The sequence below is a fragment of the Petromyzon marinus genome, chromosome 59 (assembly GCF_048934315.1).
Source record: "Petromyzon marinus isolate PM22_M1 ecotype Great Lakes invasive population chromosome 59, UKy_Petmar_22M1.pri1.0, whole genome shotgun sequence".
Taxonomy (NCBI): Eukaryota; Metazoa; Chordata; class Hyperoartia; order Petromyzontiformes; family Petromyzontidae; genus Petromyzon; species Petromyzon marinus.
The window spans coordinates 9,890,386-9,903,932 of NC_133725.1; the positions used below are offsets into that span (position 1 = coordinate 9,890,386).

A 13,547-nucleotide genomic window follows, 5' to 3' on the forward strand; every position below is an offset into this window, starting at 1 on the left:
CAGACCGAAAGTAAAAAATTGACTTTCGGCCAAAACCGAAGCCAAAACCGGAAATTTAACTACACTTTCGACCGTGACCGAAACAGAAAGGTATATAACCGAAGTTGCCGAACACAAGCTTTATGAAATATGTCATGATGCAATGCTACTTTAATTAAAAATAAATCTAGAACTAATCATTCAGAGCCTGCAGTAAGAGTCGCTAAATATAAAATCTTCAGGTGTTATTTACTTAGTAATTATATCCAAACAAACAAATGTTGTAGTTAAGAAACAACAGTTTTACTGCATTCAGCCAGACCGGCTGCCGTCTGTTAACCGGTCGTATATACATTAGCAGACCATGGTTGTGGCTGTAACCTCGCTCCCAAGCTGTTGCTGCTGACGTGTGTGTGTTTGCGGCCTCTCGCATTGGATTGCCTAGCGCCGACTGACCAGCCGATAGGCAGAGTGATAGACGTAGCACTAGCGTTATATTCTAAAAATAAATCTTCGGTTGACGAATGATGACCGAAAGTCAATATCAGTTTGAGCTGAAACCGAAACCAGACGGAAAGTTAAAAATTAACCTGCCGAAACCGAAAGTATGCCGAAAGAGGCCATTTGCCAACTTTAGGCGCCGAAATCGAAACCGAATTTTGGTCGGCCTCTACAGTTCAATGGACCGAACAATGTTTTCCACAATCAGCTAATAGTTAATTGTCTTCGTGCTAAACTCTTTGAGTTAAGCGGGCGCCGAGGTGGGGCTTTCCTTTTACCGAGAATATCTCGGTTCCCTGCTGGGCGATGAGTAGTGTGTGTGTGGGCGTGTCATACACACGGCGTTCTCTCGGTGGTAGCTCCAGGCTTCTCCACTGCTGGATGATTGTTGAGTCGGCACGATGATCGCCTTTGGCGGTGCCCGATAGCGCTCCCAGCTCGTCCGCTGGTCGCGAGCGCCGACACTCGGTTGCGCTGCGTCGATGTGTGTGTCGAACACCCGGCGCCTTTGCCAGTGCCGACACTCTTTCTCGGTTGTGCCGGTCATGCTCTCTCCCTTGCACCAGGCACGGTTGATCCTTGTAGACTCGACCTTTGCAGGAGTGCTCGGCTTCCGAGTCCACACGCTCGTGGTTAGTCGTTAGCCGCTGCTACTGCTGGTCCTGTGCGATGCTCACTTAGTCGATGCTTGGCGCTTTCCACCTTTCTCCAGGTTGATTGCTTGTCATTGCTCGTCACTCTTTCTCTCTCTCTTGCTGCAGCTGCTGGTGGGAGTTGGCACTCAATGTAGAATACAACTTTTAGCGATACTTCGTCTGTGAGCACCGAACTCGCACTCGGCGACACATCGCTCCTCTGCAAGCCTCGTCATCCATGGTCGATTGTGGGGCCCACCCCTCGGAGCTTGCCGTAGCAAGACTACATTGCGTGTTCTGTGTCCTTGCTTATATCTGAAATTCTCCCCCCTCTGCGCGTCTCTCGCAAAAACTCAATCCCCTTTATTTCATTCTATGGTTGCAGCTGCTTGGTTGCCCCCCCCCCTCTTCCCTCATGGTGTTTGCTATCTCAAGGGGATTTTAGGCTCTCGGAAATTGGGCTGTTACTCTGATTGATAACAATCTTGTTAACATCTAGTTTTTTAATGTGTGTATCTACCATTAACTCACCCACCTACAAATTGGCCCGATTTCTGTCTGAGGCAATGCTCCCATTCACGGGCAAGACCACCTCAGCTGCACTTAACTCAGCTCACCTGATTTCTCTAATCAAGGACATCTCGCTATCTCCAGATGATTTGCTTGTCAGTTTAGATGTAGTCTCTCTGTTCACCAAGGTACCTGTGCCTGACACCATTGCAATCATTGAAGACTTGGTCCAACAGGGACTGAATCCTGATGTACCAACTTTGGTGAGGCACTGCCTAACCAACACTTCACCTGTAATGGTACATATTACAAACAAAATGAAGGTACCCCTATGGGTTCTCCCTTATCACAGTGGTAGCAAATGTTTTCATGGAGAAATTTGAGACAGATGCCATCCAGATATCCACCCTACGTCCTTCCTTGTCGAAGAGATATGTGGGGGGACGCGGACCCCCGGCTCCCCCCTCCGGGGGAAGCCTGATCTCGGGAGGGCTGCGGGCTCCGGACTCTTCGCTCGTGTGAGTGCCACCGCTACTCAACTCCTCGCTCGCGGGGAAGAGGGCTGCCACTCTCCGGCTCCTCTCCTCGCGCCGCAGCCCCTCGGGTCCACGAGTTCTGTTTGTGGGGCATAGCTCGGGGCTGGCACACGGCTGCCGGGAATCAATCCGTCGCTTCTCAGCCACTCAAACGCGACGTCTCCGCTCGCACAACCCCGCGCACCACTCACACATGCTGAACAGGGGGTCAGGGGTCAGAGGGTAAAGACGTCACTCGTACACGCGTAGCCGGTTGGGGGGGTTGTATTGGAGATGATTTAAAGAGCTGTGGGGGCAGATATTCGGGATTGGTGTTAGCCCGCACGCAGCGCGGGAGTCCGGGGTCACAGGACGAAGCGCGCACTCGCGGAGTCCTTCGGGCGCGGCATTTCTTCTACCGTGACACCGCGCATCGACCAAACGCGTTACGGCGAGCGCACACACACCATCACGCACTTTCCTCACTCGTAGAAACCACACGAGGCTGTTATCGATCACTAACGATTTATTCCCGGCGTGTCTGCGAGCTACTATTACCCGAATCAGTCTGAGTCAGCAGGGCAGGTCCAACCTATCTCCCGATGGTCTAAACCCAATCTACCTCGTCTTCTTGGAATTAAACTCCCTAGGATCTTACGATAAATCCAAACTATCTATTGCATACTCACGGTTCGGCTTGGATGTGCTGGAAGCCGTGGAGAGGTGAGGCTGCACAAAGTTCTCGCGGGGAGCGGGGCCTGGCTGTGCTGAGACTCGTCTCACGGACGATCCAGTGGCCGGCAAGGTGACTCCTCTGATCCCTGACTTGAGAAAAAACATGACTCTCCTATCCCTACCTTCTCTCGCCTTTTATTGTTCTCTACATCAAAGAGAATTTGGCGCTGATCCGCTGACCTTCCCAGCCAATCAGGTGGCTCGGATTTCCCGCCACTCTCCCCGGACCGGTGCTCTCTCAGACGTCTGCACTTTACCTTCTACATCAAAAGGGACGACCGCGGGGCTGCTGCATTGGTGCACAAGCACATTTATCCTACCAATCAGAGGGCCGGCCCTGTTTTCCCGCCGTTCGTGGCTCCGCCCCCCTACCTGCCTGCTGACTTGTGTGTGCCGTGTGTTTCTACCCGCGGCGGCTGAGCAGCCCCGTCGTGACCATGTAATTACAACCCAAGTCACGGCGCCGCGGTGCGAGTTAGCCTCGGGGGAGATCGCCCAATTCCCTGGCCGCAGGAAACCGTGAGAGGGCTTCTGGGTGAAAACCTGTCGGCCAGGTGACCTCCCCTCAGAGCCCTATGTAGGGGTGTGTGTGTGTGTTCATGTGGGGGGTGGTGAGGGAAGAGCAGCATCGGCCCCGTTGCTCGGAGGTGGCGGCGTCGCGGCCACGGCGTCGGCAGAACGGCTTCGCTGCTGCGGCATCACAATACATATGTAGGGGTGTTACGGGAGGGTGACACGCAATTATATAACGGTGGCCACAAAGACGTCCGTTAAGGCCACCACCCTGGGGGGCTGTGGGGGATGCTGTGAACCCTCCCAGCCCCGCCCCTCAGTGAGAAACAGTATAAAAGGTGCGACCCAGAGAGCTGAGAGTTCAGTTTGACCCAGCCAGGATTAAGAGCCAGTGAAGAAAGAAGACCGACTAGCCAGACCCTGGAACTCCTTTGACTCGCTGCCCTTTTCAGGGCCGGGCAAAGCAAGCCAGAGTGCGACACCAGAGCCGCGAGGGCCGATGACCTTCTGAGGGCCGGACTCGTGTGGCTGGTGATCGAGACCTGCGCCGAAGCTGGGCAGGTCAGATAGCCTCCCGAGAGAGGACTGGGGTAGAGGGAAGTAGGGAGCTAGCGTGGGCTTAAGCTCGTGGAACACTTCCATCTATAGAGCACGTGTGAAGAGGCCGTTACCTCTGAGTGGCAGGGTCGCTACTGTAATTGAAGTATCTGTAATAAATACGTGTTGCCTCAAGTCAACAGTCTCCGACGTCACTACACATAGATGACACGTTCGTCATCTGGCTACATGGCCAGCCAGCACTGAACCAATTTTTCAACCACATCAATTCCATACACCCATTTATCAAATTCACCATGGAAGTGGAAAATGATGGCAAACTACCATTCCTAGATGTTTTGATCGAGAAGAGACCTGATGGCTCGTTGGGACATTCTGTCTACAAGAAAGCCACCCACACTGATTCCTATCTAAAGCCTGATTCCCATCACCATTACCATCCAGCCCAGAAGAATGCCCTCATCAAAACGTCCATAACATTGATGTATTGAATTAACCTTCTAAAACGGGCAAATAACGTGTGTTTATTAGCCATTGCTTGTGTCCACCTCCCATTGCTCGGAAGCTTAGTTGGTATGGTCCAAGTTTGGCCGGGACATATCCCATCGTGCCAGCTTCTCTCGCACGTGCCGCAGTTATGGTTACGATTATAATGTGCATATGGTTGTGGTTGGAATGTGTTTATGGTTACGCGTTAATAATGGTTGTTATATTATAGTTATGTAATTATGGTTGCAGTTAGAATGTGCTTATGGTTATGGTCATAATATAGTTATACTTATGTTTTGGTTGTGGTTATATTGCGCTTATATAGTGGTTGTAATGTGGTAGTTATGGTTCTAGTTGGTGGTTATTGTTATGTGGTTATTGTGCTTTATGTGGTTCTGGTTATGTGCTTGTAGTGGTTGTACTCTTAAAGGATGCTTCTGGGATGTTGGAGGCAACCGCCCTCCAACAACATAGGAACAACGCTCACAACAACGAGCGGAGTGCCATGCTGCGAAAATAATGCTTGTTCGCCCTTGGTCTGTCTCATGACCTCTCAGCGAGCCTGTGGTTATTAAGATTGTGATGTGCTTATATTGTAGCTCATTTGTGGTTGTAAAATAGTCCAGATGTTGCTAAGGTTGTTTACACGTGCTGTTCATATGAACATTAACATTGCTGTTTTATGACGTTGTTTATATGGACACGAATCGTATTGTTAATGTTGCTATGTAAATATTGTTCATGTTCTTTCAAATCGTTGATGTAGGCATAGTGTTAATGTTGATATTTTATATTATTGCAGTTGTAGACCAGCGAGTGTAATTAAGACATGAATAGCAAGACATAAAAATAACTTCCAATTCACTTAACCAATGTCCCGTGCATATGGGCTGGCAGTGGTCGTGGGAGTAAATACGACGCGACATCCTGGTAAGGGAAACGCTAATCGAGTCTCTCACCTTTCTGAAGAGATGCCGCGACTCTAAGGCGCTTTGTTCCTCTCACACAGCTTAAAAGGCCGTATCTGAACGTGGCTCTTTCACTCCAGCGCTGTCCTACCAGACAGTCTCGCCCCCTTCACCTGATGAAGGCCGCTTGTGTTGTGGCCGAAACGTCGTGAGAATATTATTGTGTTATTTTATTTTATCAATTTATTATTTTATTATCATTCTACGTGACTTTACCGAAAGAACCGAAGAAGAACGCTATCCCGTTCTCCACACGCACACTCGTGGGAAGTCGCGTCATACGAGCCCCGTGATCACGTCACCCCTCCCCCTCTTGTTATCATCTGTTTCATCCCTAACCTCTTGTTCTCAAAAGTTTTCACTAATCCTGTTCTTTGGCCGCCCCCAACCGTCCACCAATTGATTTACTGTTGGATTACTTGGCCAATCCCGTGCTCCTCTATTACGATTTGACCTACCACAGCATTAAGTTGACCTTTGTTGACCCATACACTCTACAATACATAGGTAAACATGCCTTCGCGTATATGGCCCTCCACATTTTTTCCAACACATTCCATCAGCCACACGACCTTTTGTGAGTGCATGATCAGTTTTAGAATGAGAATATTTATATTGGAGGAATCCGATGAGCTATAAAGCTTTTTTTCAATGATGTCCAGTATATTTTTGATTTAAAGCTTTCGTGACTGCAGTAATTCATATTCTTAGTTTTTTCGGTAAAGTCACGTTGAAGAGAAACAACAAAATAACAAAATATATATAAAACAATAAAAAATTCTCACGACGTTTCGACCATAACTCAAACGGTCATCATCAGGTGTGTCGGTTTGCATAAATTTATTTTAAAAAACGGCACATTTATTTATTTATAAAAAAACGTTGGCGTCACGCGCAGCGATTGGCAGTTTGCCCAGGACTAGTCCATCTATTTTTTTGAAAAGAGGAGGGGGGAGACGAAATTTTTTATAATGTATGCTGTCTGAAAGCCACTGTAAGCGTGAACAATCAATCAAGAACTGAAATGATTTATCAAATCTTTCCAATGATTGCTAAGATAGAATCCATCTTCTCGGTTGAAATTGTATCTGTGCCTGTATATGTGGATAGCCTCATGAACGAATCTCTCATGGAAGCCAGATGGCTTACAAAGAACCTCCGTCTTGGAAAAGTCAATGGCATGTGAGCCTACTGAATTAGAACAATGATCTGCTACGGCCGAGGTGTTGGTCCTACCGTGTTTAAGGTAGGACCAACACCTCGGCCGTAGCAGATCATTGTTCTAATTCAGTAGGCTCACATGCCATTGACTTTTCCAAGACGGAGGTTCTTTGTAAGCCATCTGGCTTCCATGAGAGATTCGTTCATGAGGCTATCCACATATACAAGCACAGATACAATTTCAACCGAGAAGATGGATTATATCTTAGCAATCATTGGAAAGATTTGATAAATCATTTCAGTTCTTGATTGATTGTTCACGCTTACAGTGGCTTTCAGACAGCATACATTATAAAAAAATTCTTCTCCCCCCTCCTCTTTTCAAAAAAATAGATGGACTAGTCCTGGGCAAACTGTCAATCGCTGCGCGTGACGCCAACGTTTTTTATAAATAAATAAATGTGCCGTTTTTTAAAATAAATTTATGCAAACCGACACACCTGATGATGACCGTTTGAGTTATGGTCGAAACGTCGTGAGAATTTTTTTATTGTTTTATATATATTTTGTTATTTCTCTTCAACGTGACTTTACCGAAAAAAACTAAGAATATGATGTCCAGTATGTGAAGATATGCTGCTGAAATTACGCCCTCCCAGAAGGTCGTGTGGTTGATGAGACGTCAGATATGTGGAGGCGAAATGTCTCGTTATTTGTGTTGCTTGTACACGCTATAACGACGCGAATGAATATGTATACAGTATGTCTATGTATTGATGCAGTATTAATGCTCATAACGTTATTAACATTTAACCAATCCCCTGCTCATCAACACGACCGCCGGGAGGGCGGTGACGTAGTGTCGTTGATAGGTGACGTCAGCTTAGCAACGCGTCGTCTCCATGGCAACACTTCGCGCAGCAGCAGGTAAGGCCAATGTTCAACTTTGCTGCATGTTTCATAGTTTTAAAGACAATTGCTATATTTACGTATTTAACGCAAATGTTCGTATACCTTAAGATGCTATGTTACGGTATGCTGACCAGTTTAACGAACGTTTGGTATGAAAATACGGTAGCTACAGTGCAGAGCGGAAAGTTTCACAGCCCGAGTACTGTATGTACAGTGTACGGGTATAATTTGTGCAGTTTGTAAATCGGGAACATGTTCTGTCCACTGGTGGATGAAGACGTATACAATCCCACGCAGTCTATCAGCCCTGCGATGCCGTGGATATAATTCAGAGCTCGGGAGACACGAAGCCGTCACCACCGCGAGATTCCGGGTTGGCATGGGGTCATAGCGCAGCCCAAACCCGGTCAGCCTAGGCCCATCACGACTGCAGCAGAGTTCATTAACAGCTGCTGCGGGATGAATTCGACATGTTCACAATGACGAGTCGTATTTTCAGTGCAGAGCAGTTTATTTGCTTGTTCGAAAAAAAATATCGGAATCATTCGCGGCAGGCAGTGTCCTGGACTTTATAGTTTACAGCGTTCACTATGTCCATGCATTTGTGTAGCGTGACGGTTAGAGCGCAGTACTACGAACCAAAGTTTCATTCTCGCTCACGGCCAAGACCGGTGATGATTATCTGAGCCTCCCCTAGGGGGAAACAAAGGCGGCCGGGAGTGGTGGCCACCCCCTCGTGTTTTGTGTTGCTCTTCATAGGTGCTCGTTAAAATAAATATCCTAAGAGTGCTCAACCAGCCTCAATTGAGCACCTGGTGCGGTGTTTAAACATCGCCACTGGGGAGACAAAGGCGACCGGGCGTAGTGCTGTCCTTCATAGGTGCTCGCTAAAAGCATTTTCCCCAGCAATTCGTTAAGGCTATACGGGGATCTTTGGTGGCTTTGTACATAAAGTTAAGGTTGGGGAGTCGATTACAGAATAATTAATTCCCGATGCCGTTTGTTAAGTTTTGGAATCGATTACTGTCCTGGCATTTTTGGTATGAAATGGAGTTGACACCAACACCACGATCAATTCCAAATACAGGATTGGAATGGAGATTACACAATTGTGCTTTTTATGAATAAAAAAAAACATGCAATTAACAGTCATTAGGTCAACATGACTTCCTATACTAGTGTTGGGGAGACTGCCCCCCGTCTCTAGAGGAGTTGTACAACCCTAGCTGCCACTGCTATTCAGTGGCCTAAAATATGGCTCTATTTTTGGGTGTTATAATTTATTTATGTAGTTTATTGTTCAAAATTCGGTCACAGTCCCTATGATCACTGTTACATTGGATTTATGGCTTTTATTTTGGTGATTTCGAAAAGTTTTTTTTGTTTTGGCCATGTTTTTGTTTATTGTAGTACGGAGTTAGACTGATGGCCTTAATCTTAGTTGTCTTGTTGTTATTTGACTTGCATCCCACTGGGATTTTTGCACACAGCGTTGGTGTACGTTGCTATTTCAGGAATATTTTGATATTTTTTTCCTGTATTTTCTGTTTGCACAGTCACATAATCACTTTAAGATGTTTTCTTGTTCATGTTTTTTGTTTGTTGCGGTTGCACCCGATTCAAGAGCCGAATGGCTCACAGGGCTATACCAAATAAATACACACAACAGTATACATCCCGCCGTGGCCTCGCAGGCCCGGCACCACACAGTGACATTCCCAATCACTACACAAGTACAAGGAAGAAAAGTGGTAACGGCATTGGTGCACAACACCCCTGCTGCACTTATACGTTTTCTATTCTTACATTTTGTCTTTATCCTCCACTTATCTCAGCTCACATACGCAGACTACGGTATTCTTTACATTAGGTTACCTTAATCATTGTTTCTTTTCCCTTTTTAATGTTATTCATGAAAATATACATAAAAATGCAACAATAAAAAGCATTGACCAAAATATAGTCATAATAAATCGGTAACAATGATGAATTTGTCGATCAAGTTGGGGGCTTTGAATGCAATACCCCCTATTTACATTATTTCTTACGGGAAATCAGTGTTCAATTTACACGATTTCGTCCACGAATAATTTCAAGAACGCATTGTGGTTATCGGGGACTACCTGTACTGTAATTAAACTTCCAAAGACTTTGCCCAACAAGTTCGTTACAGGATGATGCTAAATTCTATAATGAATTGTGCAACTCGTGGCATGACACTTATATCACAATTGGGATACAATTAATGGAATAAAACACAAGCAGCCATAAAAAAATGGCTTCAATAGAAGTATTGACAATGCATAGGGTAAATAACGCAAGGGGCTGCTGCACTCCAACCACCCATCAACTAGTCAACCAGGTCTGTGCAGAGTACTTGCAACTTTTTTGCCAATAAGATTTGCCCGAAGATGCTAAAGAGTGAATCCACAACATTTACAATTTGAGTACGACGTTTCGCTGGTAATTACCAGCATCAGGCGATTTGTCCGAAGATTCTGTAAAATCGCCCAAAGATGCTGGATGTAATTACCAGTGAAACATCCTACTCAAATTGTAAATGTTGTGGATTCACACGTCAAACACACCGGTGGGCTGAAGAAGAAACTAATTGGCGTTTTTATTCTTAGTTTGTTGTCCTTACCACACACTTAGAATTAGCACGGTTGGCTATGTACGGGGCAAAAGAAGTTCAACATACATACAAAAGAAAAAATATAAATTACATTCTGCAATATTCTTAGCTCTTTCGGTAAAGTCACGTTGAAGGGAAACAATCAAATAATAATATATATAAAACAATAAAAATTCTCACGACGTTTCGACCATAACACAAACGGTCGTCATCAGGTGTGTAGGTTTGTTAACGTGACACATTTCTTACTGATTGATTGTGTCGGGTGGTGGAGGGTTGCGACACATTTATACTTACGCGATCTAACCCAAAAACCTTTATTATGAATAATACTGGTCGCGAAAGCCTACGTGTTAAAATGTCCAAAATTCTCTGGCATGTGTCGTGACGGGCACTGCAAGATCAGACCATGTCTGTCTAATGCTTGCCGAGCTGCATTGGCTTCCGGTTGCCAAACGAATACGTTATGAGGTCGCATGCATTACACACAAAGTGCTTGCCACAAATGAACCACAATACCATGCTGATCTCGTCTAGGAGCATAAACTATCACAAACTCCGGTCATCCTCGCAGCGGCTTTTGGCTAACCATCAAACAAATACAGTCACTTTATCGCGTGCTTTTGAATGCGCTTCTGCAGCTGTCTGGAACACTCTTCCGATATTAGGAAGCCACTGGAGCTATCCACTTTTAAATCTGGATTACAAACACATTCTTTAGAACTGATTTTTGTGTTTAGTTTGTTGTCCTTACCACACACTTACAATTAGCACGGTTGGCTATGTACGGGGCAAAAGAAGTTCAACATACAAACAAAAGAAAAAATATAAATTACATTCTGCAATATTCTTAGCTCTTTCGGTAAAGTCACGTTGAAGGGAAACAATAAAATAATAAAATATATATAAAACAATAAAAAATTCTCACGACGTTTCGACCATAACACAAACGGTTGTCATCAGGTGTGTCGGTTTGCATTAATTAATTTATTTTTAAACGGTGTATTTCTTTATTTAAAAAAAACGTCAGCGCCACGCGCAGCGATTTGGCAGTTTATTTAGAAGGATGAGTCCATCTATGTTCTGAAAAGAGGAGGGGGGAGACGAAAAATGTATGTATGCTGTCTGAAAGCCACTGTAAGCGTGAACAATCAATTAAGACCTGAAATGGTTATTCAAATCTTTCCAATGGTTGCTAAGCCATAATCCATCTTCTAGGTTGAAATTGTCTCTGTGCTTGTATATGTGGATAGCCTCATGAACGAATCTCTCATGGAAGCCAGATGGCTTACAAAGAACCTCTGTCTTCGAAAAGTCAATATCACGTGAGCCTACTGAATTATAACAATGATCTGCCACGGCCGAGGTGTTGGTCCTGCTGTGTTTAAGGACCGGACCCACACACCAAAAAGTTAGACGTTAACAAAGTCGTAATTAATCGTAGTAACAGTTCTATTTCCGATGGTCTGAAATCCGTTTTAGCTAAAGGTCTAAACTTTGCAGTCACACCTAAACACATACCAGTTAATGATATAATTGCCCAAGTAGACGTTGCTCTCAGGGGCCTGGGTCACATCGCTGCAGACGTAGCAAGATCTGAAATCGCTGCAACCCTAAAAAACGCTAAGATGCCAGCTAGCAACCTCAGCAAAGATGAGCTTTTTGAATTAAATAAATTAAAAAAGAGGGATGATATTGTAGTCCTCTCAGCTGACAAGGGCAATGCTACTGCCATCATGGATAAAATGGAATACAACAACAAAATTAAAGAATTACTCGACGATGGTAGTTATACAAAAATAGAAAGAGATCCCACCAACAGCCTCGTCACACAAACCAACAAAATAATTTCGGATTCAACTGCATTAATTGATCAATCTAAACAGTTTTCGTTTAAACCTTCTGCTGCCAGGCCACCAAGATTATACGGCTTACCAAAAATACATAAAGTAGATACACCCCTTCGTCCCATCGTCTCTACTATCAACTCCCCCACCTACAAACTGGCTCGTTTTTTGTCTGAAATCCTGCGTCCTTTCACTGGAAAAACCACCTCTGCGGTACAAAATTCTACTCACCTGGTATCGACAATCAAGGGTATTTCCCTGTTCCCAGACGACCTGCTTGTCAGTTTTGATGTAGTTTCCTTATTCACCAAGGTTCTTGTACCTGACACCATCGCAATCATTGAAGACTTGGTTCATCAAGGACTAAACACTGAGGTACCCCCCCCTGGTGAGACACTGTTTAACCAATACATACTTCACTTGGAATGGAACTTTCTACAAACTGAGGGCACCCCAATGGGCTCCCCCCTATCTCCGGTTATAGCTAACATTTTCATGGAGAAATTTGAGACTGACGCCATCCAGACTGCCACTCTGCGCGCAACCTTATGGAAGAGGTACGTGGATAACACTTTTGTCATCTGGCCACATGGCCGGCCTGCTCTAGACCAATTCTTCGGGCACATCAATTCCATACACCCAGCCATCAGATTTACCATGGAAGTCGAAAAAGATGGCAAGCTACCTTTTTTGGATGTACTAATAAAAAAGAGACCTGATGGTTCAATGAGCCACTCTGTCTACAGGAAAGCTACCCATACGGATGCTTATCTGAAACCGGATTCCCACCACCATCCATCACAGAAGAATTCTCTCATCAAGACTCTGTACCATAGAGCCCAATGCATATCCGACCAGGAACACATAGGCAGTGAACTCAAGCACATACACCAAGCTCTTAAGGCTAATGGTTACTCTGACTATACAATCCGCAAAGCTATCACTCAAACCATGAAGAAGGACCCTCTTGAGGAGCTTTTCAAAACCATCACTTTACCCTACATTGCGGGGATCACAAAAAAGATTTCCAAAATCTTGAATAAACACAAGATCCAGGTCCGTTTCAACACATTACATAAAATCCGTGATCTGGTTCTGTCTGTAAAAGATGTGATTCCGGACATACAGTACCCTGGTGTCTACAAACTAAGTTGCCTCTGTGGTAGTAGTTACATTGGAGAAACCAAACGCCATGTATCGGACCGCATTCGTGAACACAAAGCAGACCTTAAACACGGTAGGACCAACACCTCGGCCGTGGCAGATCATTGTTATAATTCAGTAGGCTCACATGATATTGACTTTTCCAAGACAGAGGTTCTTTGTAAGCCATCTGGCTTCCATGAGAGATTCGTTCATGAGGCTATCTACATATACAAGCACAGAGACAATTTCAACCGAGAAGATGGATTCTGGCTTGCAACCATTTGAAAGATTTGATTAACCATTTCAGGTCTTAATTGATTGTTCACGCTTACAGTGGCTTTCAGACAGCATACATAAATTTTTCGTCTCCTCCCTCCTCTTTTCAGAACATAGATGGACTCGTCCTTTTAAATAAACTGCCAAATCGCTGCGCGTGGCGCTGA

General features: G+C 45.0%; 1 protein-coding gene across 2 annotated transcripts in view; it reads left to right on the forward strand.

Annotated features, from left to right (window-relative positions):
- Positions 1 to 6,946: 6,946 nt before the first annotated feature.
- The window catches only part of LOC116955306 (coiled-coil domain-containing protein 157-like), a 33,871-nt gene continuing 27,270 nt past the window's right edge, over positions 6,947 to 13,547 (forward strand). Inside the window, exon 1 of one of the 2 annotated variants that reach the window (XM_032976313.2) lies at positions 6,947 to 7,491. The gene's annotated coding sequence lies outside the window, so the exon portion shown is untranslated. The remainder of the gene's footprint in view (positions 7,492 to 13,547) is intronic. The other variant, XM_032976314.2, reaches the window with a different exon arrangement.